The following is a 13,366-nucleotide window of genomic DNA, read 5'->3' as shown; positions in this document are numbered from 1 at the left end:
CTTCTGAATAAATTATGTTATTATGCAGGCTGAAGTTTTACTGAGCTATAAAGAACATGCAACTATTCTACGTTCGCTCGCCGGTCGTCCCTCCATCTCGGGTCTGTGATTTGATGACCTGAAAAATAACATCCCAACAGGCGCGCGCCAAACACTTGTGGTAGAAAACCCTCACAATATTAATCTAGTAATTGTTAAATCCTACAGTTTAACTTATCCTAGTATATCGTACCCTTTTCTTTTTATTTATTTATTTATATATTTATTATTATTTTTTTTGTTTACCTTACACAATACTCTTACATAATTCCTGTTACGTTGAGATGTCTCGCTGCTCGCCGCTATTGAAGACAGTGATGTGCGCGCCGTACGACATGACCTCCGAGTTTTCATTACGCCTCACTGAAACTCCAGCGACTGGGTTAGCCATGGCTATACACGACAATAAATTTATAGTTGCAACTTCCTTCTCTATGTGATGCGGTTTTCGCGATCAAAGCACACCTTTCCAGAGGCAATGTACTATGACCAAGCCAGGACAGGTTCCTGTTGCGGATTCAGTCGCCCAACACACGCCAGCTACAGAGTATGTCACGAATCTCCAAGTATAATTCCTTGGTTATTCATCTGTGACAGTCACGAGCAGCACGCTAAATCCCCAACCAGCACATTGGCATGGTAGGCTTTATGCCCGCATTTCTATCGTCTAGGGCACCATTCGAGTCAAACGCTCACAGGTTCACACCGACTTGCAAGACAACGATGCTGGCGCAGCTCTGCAAAAACTATACTGCCCATATTCATTCTCGAAATCACGCAATATACCACAATCTTGCAGTGCACTGACGCGTGCCTGCAAGCATTGGTATGAACGTCTCACGAACTGGTTGTGGCCGCTATGGAGCGTATCACGACTTCTCAGAACGCTTCTAAGAGCTCGTTCTTGTATGCGCCCGTTTGTGCGACATCTCGTCACTCATCTTTATCCCTCAACATGGACACCAGATAGGAAAGCACAAAAACATTGCTCATGGAAAGGTAGTGCCTCTTTCCGCAACGACAGAGGAGATTGCGAACACAGACAAAAAAAAGTTAACAACAGTAAATTCTTATGCGAGAAAACGCAGCGTGTTAATACTTTAACAGTCTTAATCTATTAATGCAACGATTATTGTTCCCCGAAGAAAGGTTCATATATCTGCCTATTCTACTATGTACACCACTTAAACTACTATTATTCCACGAACTTCTTTGTGTGAGAGATGTGGTGGAGTCCTATGGACTAGCGCCAATCCCTTGTCAGACTCCCCCTCCTCTGACGTGCATTAGGATTTGCAGGTCTAATTTCAATCCCCTGGTTCTCCTGTTGTCCTTGGTTTCGCTCTCTCCAATTACGATCGCTTTGCTGTTCGTTATTCCTCCTCTCCCAGATTCCTTGTCTAGCATGACCCTGTTCCCTGACGTTCTGGTTTCCGTCTCTCTGGTTTCCATTACCTTGAATAGCGTAACCTTGATTTCCGTAACCCTGGTTTCCTAACTGACGAACGCGATTATGCGATCGGTTGTCGTCTGCCCTTGCTGGCCCGTGGTATTTGTTATTTTGCGCCTTCTTCCTGTCCCTTGCGTCTTGTTTATCGAAGACTACTTCGAGTTCGCGCAATAGACTCTTGAATGCTTCTATGTCAGATCCACACTTGCCGACAAGTGTCTGTTGATACCTAACAGGCAATTTGGAAAAACAAAATTTGATGATTTCTCCCTTGCTATATGGACTATCTAAAAATTAATTCTTCTAGAGTAAATCATCAAAAAATTTGGTTGCGTTCCTTTGCCCGGACACTTCCAGTTCGGGACAAAATATTATTTCCTCTTTAATCCAGTCTTGCGTTTCCTTTGACCAGTAGATCCCCAGGAACGCATCAACAAATTCCTGATAAGTCTGACACGTCGCTGCCACACCCCGCATCTTTTCCGCGGCTTGGCCTTCGATGTGTCCCTCCATTATCTCTGAACTTTTGGAATTTTAGTATCGACAGGAAGTGATTGTGATCAAAATCCTGTCCGATCCTCGCACTGGTGCTGTCACTCATTACCGATACTTGCACGTCTTCTGAGTGTCCTGATCTATCTTGCTGATAACTGTGATGTGCTACATCTGTATCACAGTGGAAGTGGCACTTCGAATTCTCTCTCCTAAGTGGGCTACAATTATTGGAGCTATTACTAGGTGTTTCTGCGTGTGCCTTGTTAGTTCTGCACTCTGTCACTGGGCTAGAGCACGGCGGGCTTTTCCTCGGAGACACAATTCTGTGTACTCCACCATTGGAATTCGAACGCGCAGTGCTCGTGTGCCCGTTTCGCTCTAGTTTTGCTATCCGACTCTCTACTTCTTTCATTAGTTTCGTGATGTTCGTAACCGCAATATTACCTTGAGTTTTTAAGAACGCTAGGGATTTTGCGTGGGCTTGTGTCGCACGTCGCAAGCGACCTGCAAGTTGAGAAGTTACTTTTGCGATTTTCATTGCCCCTGTTGCTGCCGTTTTGGCCAGGCCTGCTACTTTTTGTGCAGCCATTGACATTTGTTTTACTTCTCCACATTCTTTCTTTATTGTTAGTAATTCCCCACGAATTTCCCCTATATGCGAAATTATTGCCTCAGTGTCCTTCTTACGCTGTTCGTCAGCTTCTTCCTTCTCCTTCTTACGTTGTTTCTCCTCTTCTTCCTTCTCTCTCTTACGCTGTTCGTCAGCTTCTTCCTTCTCCTTCTTACGTTGTTTCTCCTCTTCTTCCTTCTCCCTCTTACGCTGTTCGTCAGCTTCTTCCTTCTCCTTCTTACGCTGTTTTTCCTCTTCTTCCTTCTCCCTCTTACGTTGTTTCTCATCTTCTTCCTTCTCCATCTTACGTTGTTCGTCAGGTTCTTCTTTCATTGATCGTAGGAAGCTCAGTATTGGGTTAATGTCATCATTTTGATCCTCGTCACACATGGGTGATGTAACTCTGGACATCTGGGCGCAAGAGCTCTGACGTGGCCGAGCTGGCCCCTGTCTGCTGTCGTTCGTTTGATTATAAACTTCTGCTACCGTCTCGACCTGTGTGCCTGTCTCTGTTTCATCCTCTACCTCACTATCATAATCACGGCCGCGACGCTGCTCTATGATCGCGTCCAAATCACCCTCCTCATCAATGAGTCTGTCGTCCTGACCTGCTAAAAATGTGCCCATCTCGTCTCTGAACCTATTCCCGTCAGTAAACTGCCCCTTATCCATTACGCTATCCTCTTTTGTTTTAGCTTCGCTCGATAATAGTCGTGCCTTACTTCTCGTTATCATTCATGAAAAACAAATTTATCTAAAATGCACAATAAAATTAACCTACTCCATATACATTTTACACATAGCCATAAAATTTCAACAACTCCTCTCCAACGCCGAAATTATACGCACGATTTGTTGTGGTACAGAAACCGCACACAAACCCGACAAAGTGTGATGTGATACGGACACACCATCAAAGGAACACAAAAACAATGAACAAAAGAATATATACACTGAAAACAAAAACTGTAATCATGCGCCGCTTCTTAAAACTAAACGCGGAACTACCAGAAAAAAAACTTGGGTATTAATCAATAAAAAAAATTAAGCAAAAACAATTCTGAATGTCCCTACTACTAATAATACTTGCTTATCAGCGATTCACAGGAAAGATCCGAGGCTAACGATCGCCATTTTATGCGAGGTGCCGGGGCAAGCAGTGTATTTAACACTAAATTCTTCTAGAATCTCCATATGTAAATGATGCTCTAAGCCCCCCCTATTCTAACTCTGACTTTTGCTGTTGCACATGGATTAAAAAATATACTCGAACTGACTGTAATCAAACCTGCAAGTGGAGTAGAAAAGAGTTTGGCACCTGCAATAATTTAATTTGATAAATAAGTTAAATAAAGGAAGGTTTCATTAATGTAGTGAGAAATGATGGGTTGCTCTACCGATTAACAGAATGAAAGTTCTGTCCAAAATAACAATATGATTTATTAAGACTAAACACAAAATAATAAACAAAAACACATGAAACATTTATAATACATCAAATTGGCTCAAATTGGATACTCAAACAAACGCTATGAAGGTGAAGTTGTCCCTAAACTAGATTGTGAGGTTTAAGACGATGTGGTATGTGGAGCCAATTCCTTGCCACTCAAATCTTAAGAGAGACACACAGCTAACCCAACATTAATTGCTGCTACTCAAGACAGAACAAAGTTAGAAAAAGATGAACAGGCGCGCTCTGCTGAGCTCTGATTATCACCTAGGAAAATCCCTATCTGCCGGTGCTGCGGACATACATTACCAAACTGTCTTCTTAACTGCCAGAACACGATCTGGCGTACCGGAGGCTATGGCTGGTTGCTTCGACGTCCTCGACCGAAAGGCGAGAGCCGACTACCTAGAGCACCCGCACAGGCCGAACACACTACATTCCCGCCCCCACGACAGTGGCCGTGGTTAAACGTTCCAATCAGCAACTCGAAAACCGGCGGAAAATTCCACTCTATTGCCAGAGCACTACCATTCCACCAATGGAGATTCTTGGCGCCAATTTCTGCGCTGATTTTGCTACGTCACGGAGCTATGCCCTGCGCAAGCCAATCACAGTTACTATTTTGCAGAAAGCGCGGGAATTTTCCCGCCACAACTGCCTGGGTACACAAGTCATTCCCACGCCTCGCTGGTAGCCCGCCAGAAAGTGTTTTCGCTAAGTTTCTGCGAAGTAACGGAACCTCTAGCCCAGCCGCTACTTCAGACCCCTCCGAGCGTGTCTTTTGACAATGTCGGCGTCTGCAAAGCATTCACTCGACTTCCTCACACCCGTCGGCTTAACGCTTTCCAGATCAGCAGTGCCCGCCTGCCACCGGACCACCCGGGTGACGAGAGACGCTGCGTGGGAAGTCCGCGTGTGAAGGAATAGCGACTTTTCACTGCATGCAATTAGAGAGGAAAATCGTAAGATAGAAATATGAGAGGGGGCTCATGCCACCCTCAAGCTTTGCCCAGCGGCCCACCCGCAGCGAACCTGAAGGTTGCTCACATTAAAGGATATGGATTTGGGTGTAATCTGAAACAAGTTTAGGTAACTTCTCGCGCGGCTTGTTAGCCATACAGTAAAATCAGTCACAAACCAAGTGCTAGCTGGTTTGGAGGTGGGGCGTCTCGTTGCCTGGGACTATGAAAGTCGCATAGCCGTGACAGTAGGAAGTGTTAGTGTGGGAGGACAGTGTCAAATATCTGGGATTGCTAGTGTGTGAATGTATGTTTGTGTTGTTGGTTTAGAAACAGCTCTGCCCAACTCCTATGCCAGGGAAATGTAGAACAAAGCAGTGCTGTAAAGCTGTTCTGCTTATCCCACAGGCCAGGGAAAAGTGGGGGGGGGGGAAGGAGGGAGGGGAGCCGTGTTGCTGCAGTTGTATCATCACTGAGCAAGTCCGCAACTAGATGACACTGATTCGACCTCAGATTGGAATAGGTGGATAGCCTAATGGCAGGCAGGGTGCAGGATGAGAGCTGATAGAGGAGCCCAGCCACAGGCTGAATGTGACGACAGCAGAGAATTTCCGACTGTAGTAGCTATATTGGAATATAAAAGGTATCCTTCCCCCTGCCTCTGGGGGGAGACAATGACACATAGATGAAAGGGATAGGTAGGCGATCGGTTTACGAAAGCAAAAACTGAGAGATTAAACCGATCAGATGAGCACTCTGTGGGAGCTAACTGCAACGTGTAAGGCACACGGCCCTGGAGGAGGGAGGTACAAAGTAATGGTCGAGGTTGGAACGAATAGACAAGCAACTGAGGGCGATGGTAGTAACCCAGTGCAATGCATGGGCGAGGAAGACATAGGGAGACTACGTCTCGTGGGTGTTAACTACTACAAAATTCCCAAAATCCCTGAAGTAATAGGGTGAGCTACAAAAAGAAGTGGCGCAAACTACTGCGACAGTGTAACATAAAACTTTTATTCATTAGGCTGGAAATCTCTTGCTAACTATATTTCTAGCAAGATAACGTATTACTGCACTTGGGAGATGACGTCACATCATGGGTGCTAATCATCAACAATGTAGTGCTTATTTCAGCGGGTGCTTCTATCTTGTTACACCATGGGTGTGTTTGTTTAAAAAAACAGATGGGTGTCTCTGACCCCTTAAATACATGGCGGGGCACTGTACCCAAATGGTAGCAGTATCGATTTCCGTGCTCGCTTGTAACATCTTTACTTCGTCAATAAATTCTTTCGTATGAAGTAGGGTGAACAACAACAAAACCTGTATTCGTCTGGGTGAACTCTTAAATGTGCAATATGCACATGGCGTGCTAACTACTATTCTTCATTTACTTAGGTGAAACTTAATTACTTCTATCCTAACACAAAATTTATCTCGCTTACCGGTCTACAGCGAGAGGGTAGTGCACTTCTTCTCAACTTCAGGGGCGCATTCAACTCTGCTCTATCGGGTATTTTATACAACACGGGTGCTGCACTGTCCTCTAAACATACCAGTCCGGCCCTGGGCACAAACATGGCGCATAATAGGATTCCGGAATCTCTAATCATGAAGTCGTGTGTCACGACTGAAGGGGACTCTTAGGTAATGGGAGTGTTGCTGTAGTGCAACATACCTAAAATCCAGGGCTGTGGTGGATCTTTACCTACTGGAGTCATAAATATAAACTGCAAGTGCATACTATAGAACACCAATGGCATAAATTATAAAAATACATGAATGAAATAATATATATGATATAGCAAGGGCGAGATTTCAGAGCAGCAGTGCGTCATGTGGAGTACTGAGATAGTGGAACAGCGGTGAGGCGCGTGTAGCGCTGAGTTAGCTGGGCAGCGGTGTGTGTCCTGAGTAAGCGACGCCTTGGGGTGCTGGAACAAGCCATTCACAAAACGCAGTCTACATAAATTAGTAACATTAGAGTGGATTTAGTGATGGTTGCGAACAGTATTCCAACTCCTTTCACGAATGAATCGATAAATATGAGTTGAATGGGCCATGAGGGGTACACAATGGTGAAGCCATTTACAAATTTGGGAAAGGTGTAGGTAGTCGGTTATTATTATTAAGGTGCATCAACTAGACGGGTGTTGGTAGGGTGGTACTATACTTTGGGGGAGGCTTGGAAATGCAAAACCTCACCAAACTAAATGGTGGTGCATGAGTAAACACCCCACAATGGCGCACTTCTTTTTTGCAATGCTTTTCCATATCGCATTCGATCAGCTGGAGGTCGCTTGCTTCTAAACTCCCCTCAGAGTTATAGTCTGATCAGCGAACATGTTAAGGGCTTAGGTGTGGAAATAAATTTACGGCTGGGTTTTCAATTGGTTGAAATCACCCAGGCATTTAGACGGAAGGAGGTAAGAAATCACGGTTAAAATAGGTATTGCGTAAAACATATGGGTTCTTTCTGTGTTAAGTTCCTATGCATGGATTGATAGTGAAGATAGTTCTAATATAGGATGCAAGTATGATCCCTTTAACAGTGGCAGCAGCAGCAAGTACAGCACGTGGAGAGAGGGGAAGGAAGGTTGTAGGGGCTCAGGTGGCGACAGCGGGCGCAGCTAATGGGACGGCGCAGGTTGGGGAAGGACCAGAATGGCGGGTTACCATAGTGTCAGATGTTTGAACTGGCTTCACCCCTTGCAAAATCGCCGCCGCACACGCGACTCCCCATTGAAAACTCACTCTGACAGGCGGAGCGGACATGTTTACAGCTTCGCGGTATCAGGGTTAAAACGGGAAAATTACTTAATGCAATCACTTCTACATAAATATTCTTATTTAGAATTAACTGTGTTGGTACTGAACATAGAGCTGCTGTCTGACCACTTGGCGTATCATAACACATAAATAAAAATAACGTAAGGAAAATACTGGTTAGAACTAGGAATTAAGTAGGCTGGGCCAGCAGAACAGGCTGGGTTGGTAGAGCTCCGATAATCTCCTTCAGAGAGGGAGGCTATGGTGACATCTTAGTTATAGCATGGAAGCATAAAATACATAATGTATGTGTAGGGTGTTCATCTGCAAAGGAAAATAATAAGGTGGTTACTTGAACCTTGTTACTTTTCCTTTTGGCTGATATAACTGGAAAGTAAGAAGTAACTGGGTGTTTAGTCCCTGGATCTAAGGGCATATGGGTTTTTGAATCTCAGAGCTTATCTAGGGCGAGCTGGTGGCGGTGGAACTTTCCGTTTTCTCCACTTTGCAGGAGGAACAGAACCTGCTGAAGGTCTGGCGCTTGTCTTAGAAGGTGGGGGGGGGGGGGGAGACATAGTTCCTGAATAGGGTTTTAGCCTATCAAAGTGGATGATCACTTTGCCGTCAGGCAGTTGTAATTCTGCATTAACAGGAGAGGTGAGCGAATAATTGAATATGGTCCGTCGTACAGGGGGAGTGAGTTTCTTCACTCTTTCTTTCTTTACACCACGTTTTTTAGTAAAACCAAATCACCAGGTTTATGGGGGAGGGGGGTGGGGGGATGGCATTTTTATTGCTTCTTTCTCTCTGATTCCTGGTTGCCTTGCAGTTGTTCCCTAGTACCTTCTTCCAAATGGCCTTAAGGTGGTGGGATAGCCCCTTAACAGTTGCGTGATCGATTCCCAGAGGTAATTTATCGATCTCAAAGAGGGATTCCATAGTGCAGCCAAACACTCCCTGTTAATGGGTATGTTCATGGCTTCATGGAAAACGGCTGTAGTACACACTTGCCACGTACAGAATATATCTTTGCCAGTCACTGTGAGTTGAGTTGTAATACGAAAGCATCCGTTTCACAGTGCGATGGACATGTTCAATGCGGCCATTTGCCTGAGGGTGAAAAGGGGTGATTCTCCATTTTTTAAATCTCAGAAATTTGCAGACTTGGACAAATAAGGTGAACATAAAATTGGTTATAATGGCTTCAGGCCTCTGAAAGGAAGTACAAGACGATCAACAAAAGCTCGTGCTACAGTTTCAGCTGATATGTCAACGATGGGTATCAAAATAAGATATCGAAAAAGTGATCAATATTAGATAGAATATATTTACTTCCTTGTGTACTTGTGGGATGTGGCTCAACTACACCCAATGCTATGAACTGAAAGGGTTTTGATGCCTCGGGAACAGGTTGTAAGGGAATTTTTATTCGTAGGGGTGGTGCTCGTTGGGTACATCGTAGGCAGTATTTTATACACTTGGCAACATCTCGCCATCTGTTGTCCCACCAATACTTCGTGGAAATACGGGAATTTGTGGCACTTCATCCACTATGGCAGGCTTGGATGCTGTTGTGGCACTGGGCAATAATTCTTGATTGCAAGTCTTTAGGTATTACTATATGCTTACCCAGGGGGGTATTGCAGTATAGAATTCCATCCTCTGTAACAAAATTCGGATGGGAGCGATACTGGGAGCATTTGGCATCATTTTCCTGGGAGTCTTTTAATTTGTCAATTTTAGCACATCGTCTGTTTGAGCTACTCTCACTTTTCTACTTAGGGCAGCAGCATTCTGGTGCAACCTTCCAGCTTTGTTTTGCACTTGGTAGTCATCCTCACTCAGTTTCAGGGTCCAGCGGGTGAGACGGCTGCTAGCGTCTTTTAAACTTAATAGCCACTGAGGTGCTGCATGATCTCCCTTAAAGATAACAACTAAAGTAGTTAACTCCAAACATTAACGTCAGTAATTGTTTCTCCATAGTGTTGTAATTAATTTCCGCCTGGTTCAGCCGACGGGATGCATAACCAATTGGTCTTTCCTCACCGTCAATACTTTGACTCAGAACAGCTCCTACTGCAAAGTCGGATGCGTCACATAAGAGAATGAATGGTTTTTCGAAATCGGGATACATCAATAAGGAGGAACTAGTCAGAACGTCTCTGATATGTTGCACAGCAGCTTCACACTCGGGGGTCCATTGATAGGGTACATCTTTTTTCAACCGGTGGGTAAGTGGTTTAGGTATTGTGGAACAGTCCTTTATAAAACGCCAATAATAATTGCTGAGTCCCAGAAAGCTTTGCAATTCTATTTCATTCTTAGGGAAAGAGAATGTCCCAACTGCTTCAATTAGACGGGGATCTCGCTGTACTCCGTCAGCACTAATAATATGCACTAGGTACTGTACTCGACTCTCAGCAAAGGAACATTTCTCTATCTTTAAACTTAGATTAGCACATCATAGTCTAGACAAAACATTTCTTAACCTGGTAACATGCTCATCTATGGTCCTGGAGAAAACAATGATTTCATCTAGATAAACTAGGCACATTGTAGTTTTCAATCCTCTTAACAGTAGTCTTCAAACCGTTGGAAAGTGGCTGGCACGGTGCACAGCCCGAATGGCATTCTCAGAAATTCATATAGACCGGAGGGAACTACAAACGCTGTTTTTGGCCCGGCCAGTGGTGCAATCGGTGTTTGGTGGTACCCACTCTTCATATCAAGGGTAGTGAAGCATTTGTAATCTCCTAACCTGTCCAGTGTTTATTCGATGCGGAAGAGAGGATAAGTATCAGGAGTGGTTATCTTATTTACTGCTCACATATTGACGCACAGACGATAGGTCTTCTCTCCATTGATTGATTTCTTGGGGACCACGACGACTGGGGACGACTAGGGACTGGCGGAGGGTTGTATTATCCCTGCCTCTAGCTGCTGTTGGATAGTTTCCTCCACAATTGGCTGGAGGTGATACGGCATTCTATACGGTTTCTGGGCAATAGGCCTAGCATTTTCGGTGGGAATTTCAGGTTAAACAAGGTCAGTATCCGGCAAATAACGCCATTCCTCGCATAACCAGCAGTGTTCTTCCAAGACAGAGTACAATTTATTTTGGCCAGCCGCAGGCAGATCAGCAAACTTATACTCAAAATTTGTCTTTGAGCACGGGATCAATATGACCTATGTTACGGAAGCCGGTGTTTGTGGTTACATTTTGACTTCTCTTGTACAGGGTGGTTTCTGGGAATATAAAATTTCTTCCCCTGCACTTCTGCTGTTGTTAAACCGCGTTTAACATGGACCTGTAGTCTGTCGAGGACATCGTTTTGACAGAGAGGATCCACGAATACGGCTGCTCTCGTCAGTTCGCGGGATTTGACCCTATGCCAGAGAATGCGTCCCGTGTCACCACTGATTCTAACAGAGGTAGAAGTACGTAACATCCACGTTTGCGGGGAAGGAACATGTGGAAGCGGCCGCGTTTCACAAATGACCTGCGACGGAACATCGTGGGAGCCGCCAAAACGGTGGGTTTCCTAGCCGAGATGGACGGTTTGCGTTCAGTAATCTACTACACTCTGATAGTGGTGGAGGAAATTACTCCCCAGGATGCCATCGAAATCTCGCCTTCATTTTCGAATTACCTTCGTGTCAAAAGGGTGGTGGCTGGTTCCAATTCTCAGCTTAACTTGGCGATACCCAGCGGGTATGATTATCTCGTCGCTCAGACCGTTAATGTGGCGACGGGGTGGTTTTAACACTTGTCTCTCCCCATGTCCTACGAATAAAACACTGGTTTGTGCTCCCTTGTCAATAAGTACTCTTACTTTCCTTCCTCAAACTTTACCGTTGTGGCGGATACTCGACGCCTCATTTACGACGCCGTGGGAGACTGGATGCGTAAATTTTACAGGGGGCGCGGTCTGGCGGCGTGGCTTGCCCCTCGACCATTCCCCGTGTGTCTTTGGTGTCGGGGTGGATTGTTGGTGAATTGTTCCCTCTGCTGGTTGTGCGAGGGGCCCCCGTTTCCTGGGTTCTGTGGGCAGTTTTTATTCATATGCCTTATGATTCCATACCGAGAACAATAATGTACACGGCACTGCGCGGCCGCGTGGCCTGCCTTTCGGCAATGTTGGCATGCCTGCTCGTATTTGAAAATTGGATGCTGCTGTTCGTCCGGGCGCGCCTAACTGATTATAAAATGTGCTACCTCCTCCCGCATCATCGCGAGTCATGTGGCATCATGCTTCCCCCCCCCCCCCCCCTAGCATACAGGTCGATTCCACGTATAAATACGTCAATCGAGCGGGCTTCCGCTTGCTCGATTAACACGTTGTGGGCGGGATCCGAACCCAGCGTGTAAGTGCGGCAAGTCACGTGCGGATTCGGTCAGCAAATGCCTCTACATCCTCCCTTTGCTTCTGGCGGAGGGTGGATAATCTGTCCCTGTAATAGCGGGCGTCACGTCTGTCAGAATATCTCTCTTTCAACCCAGTTTCTAACGTGGCAAAAGAAGTAGTGTCCCTAAGGGTGTGAACTGATTCGATGTACGTACGGACGTCACCTGACAGTTTAAGGTGGAGTACATTTAACAGGAAATCGTCTGGCCAAGCACAAGCGCGGCCTACATCTCGGACAGCTTGTAAGAAGGAATTTATTAGCTCATTGGGTTTCCCGGAGATCTTGAGATAATGTTGACTGCAGGGAAACTGTTAGCCGAAGTTGCAATGTATGGCTTGGGTACTGTGCTACTGGAGGTGCTTGCAGCCGTCATTTGCGGCGCATCAGGGCGTGTTCCTGGGGTACTTGGATTCTAAGATTGGGTTTGAGCCAATTTTTGGCATTCTTCTGTCAATTCTAAATGGTTCAAATGGCTCTGAGCACTATGTGACATCAGTCGCCTAGAATTAGAACTAATTAAACCTAAGTAACCTTAGGACATCACACACATCCATGCCCGAGGCAGGATTCGAACCTGCGACCGTAGCGGTCGCTCGGCTCCAGACTGTAGCGCCTAGAACCGCACGGCGACTCCGGCCACCTCTGTCAATTCTATTTTTCGTAATAATAACTTCTGGGAACCGTGGTGTGGGGTGCGGACGTGTTCGGCGAGCGCTCCGCTTGTTTTCGCTTTTGTAGTGGGAAAAAGTGGTCGTAGTGCAGTGGAAGTTTCAGCGTAGATAGCTAAAGGCGTAATCTGTCACGTTACGCATTAAAGACTAGTTCGGAGGCCGTAGTTTGAGCGTGAGAGGTCTTTCTTTTCTGTGATAGTGAATGCATTCTTGCGTGCCGTGTGGCAAGTTTCGTCGGCGGAACGGGAGGCTGTTGTCTTCCCTGTGGGCTGCGACGCGTTGCGCTTTCTGCTGACGGCGCGGAGTGCAGCGGGTTCCAGGGGCGTCGGACGCTGCGGCGCTGACAGCGCGGATTGCGGCGGGCTGAGTGTGCGAGCCACAGCCGTTGGTAGCGTCGGGCGTCCGAGACAGCAGCGAACGACTCAGCGGACGGCGTCTACGGAAAACTGGCTGCAGGTACTGTCAACTGGCGTGTAGCTCTCATTTCCTGGCGTTACCGAGTAACAGAGCGGCAAA

The sequence above is a fragment of the Schistocerca cancellata genome, chromosome 3, assembly GCF_023864275.1.
Source record: "Schistocerca cancellata isolate TAMUIC-IGC-003103 chromosome 3, iqSchCanc2.1, whole genome shotgun sequence".
Classification (NCBI taxonomy): domain Eukaryota; kingdom Metazoa; phylum Arthropoda; class Insecta; order Orthoptera; family Acrididae; genus Schistocerca; species Schistocerca cancellata.
The sequence above is the reverse complement of the archived record's forward strand: the minus strand, read 5'-3'. Positions refer to the sequence as shown.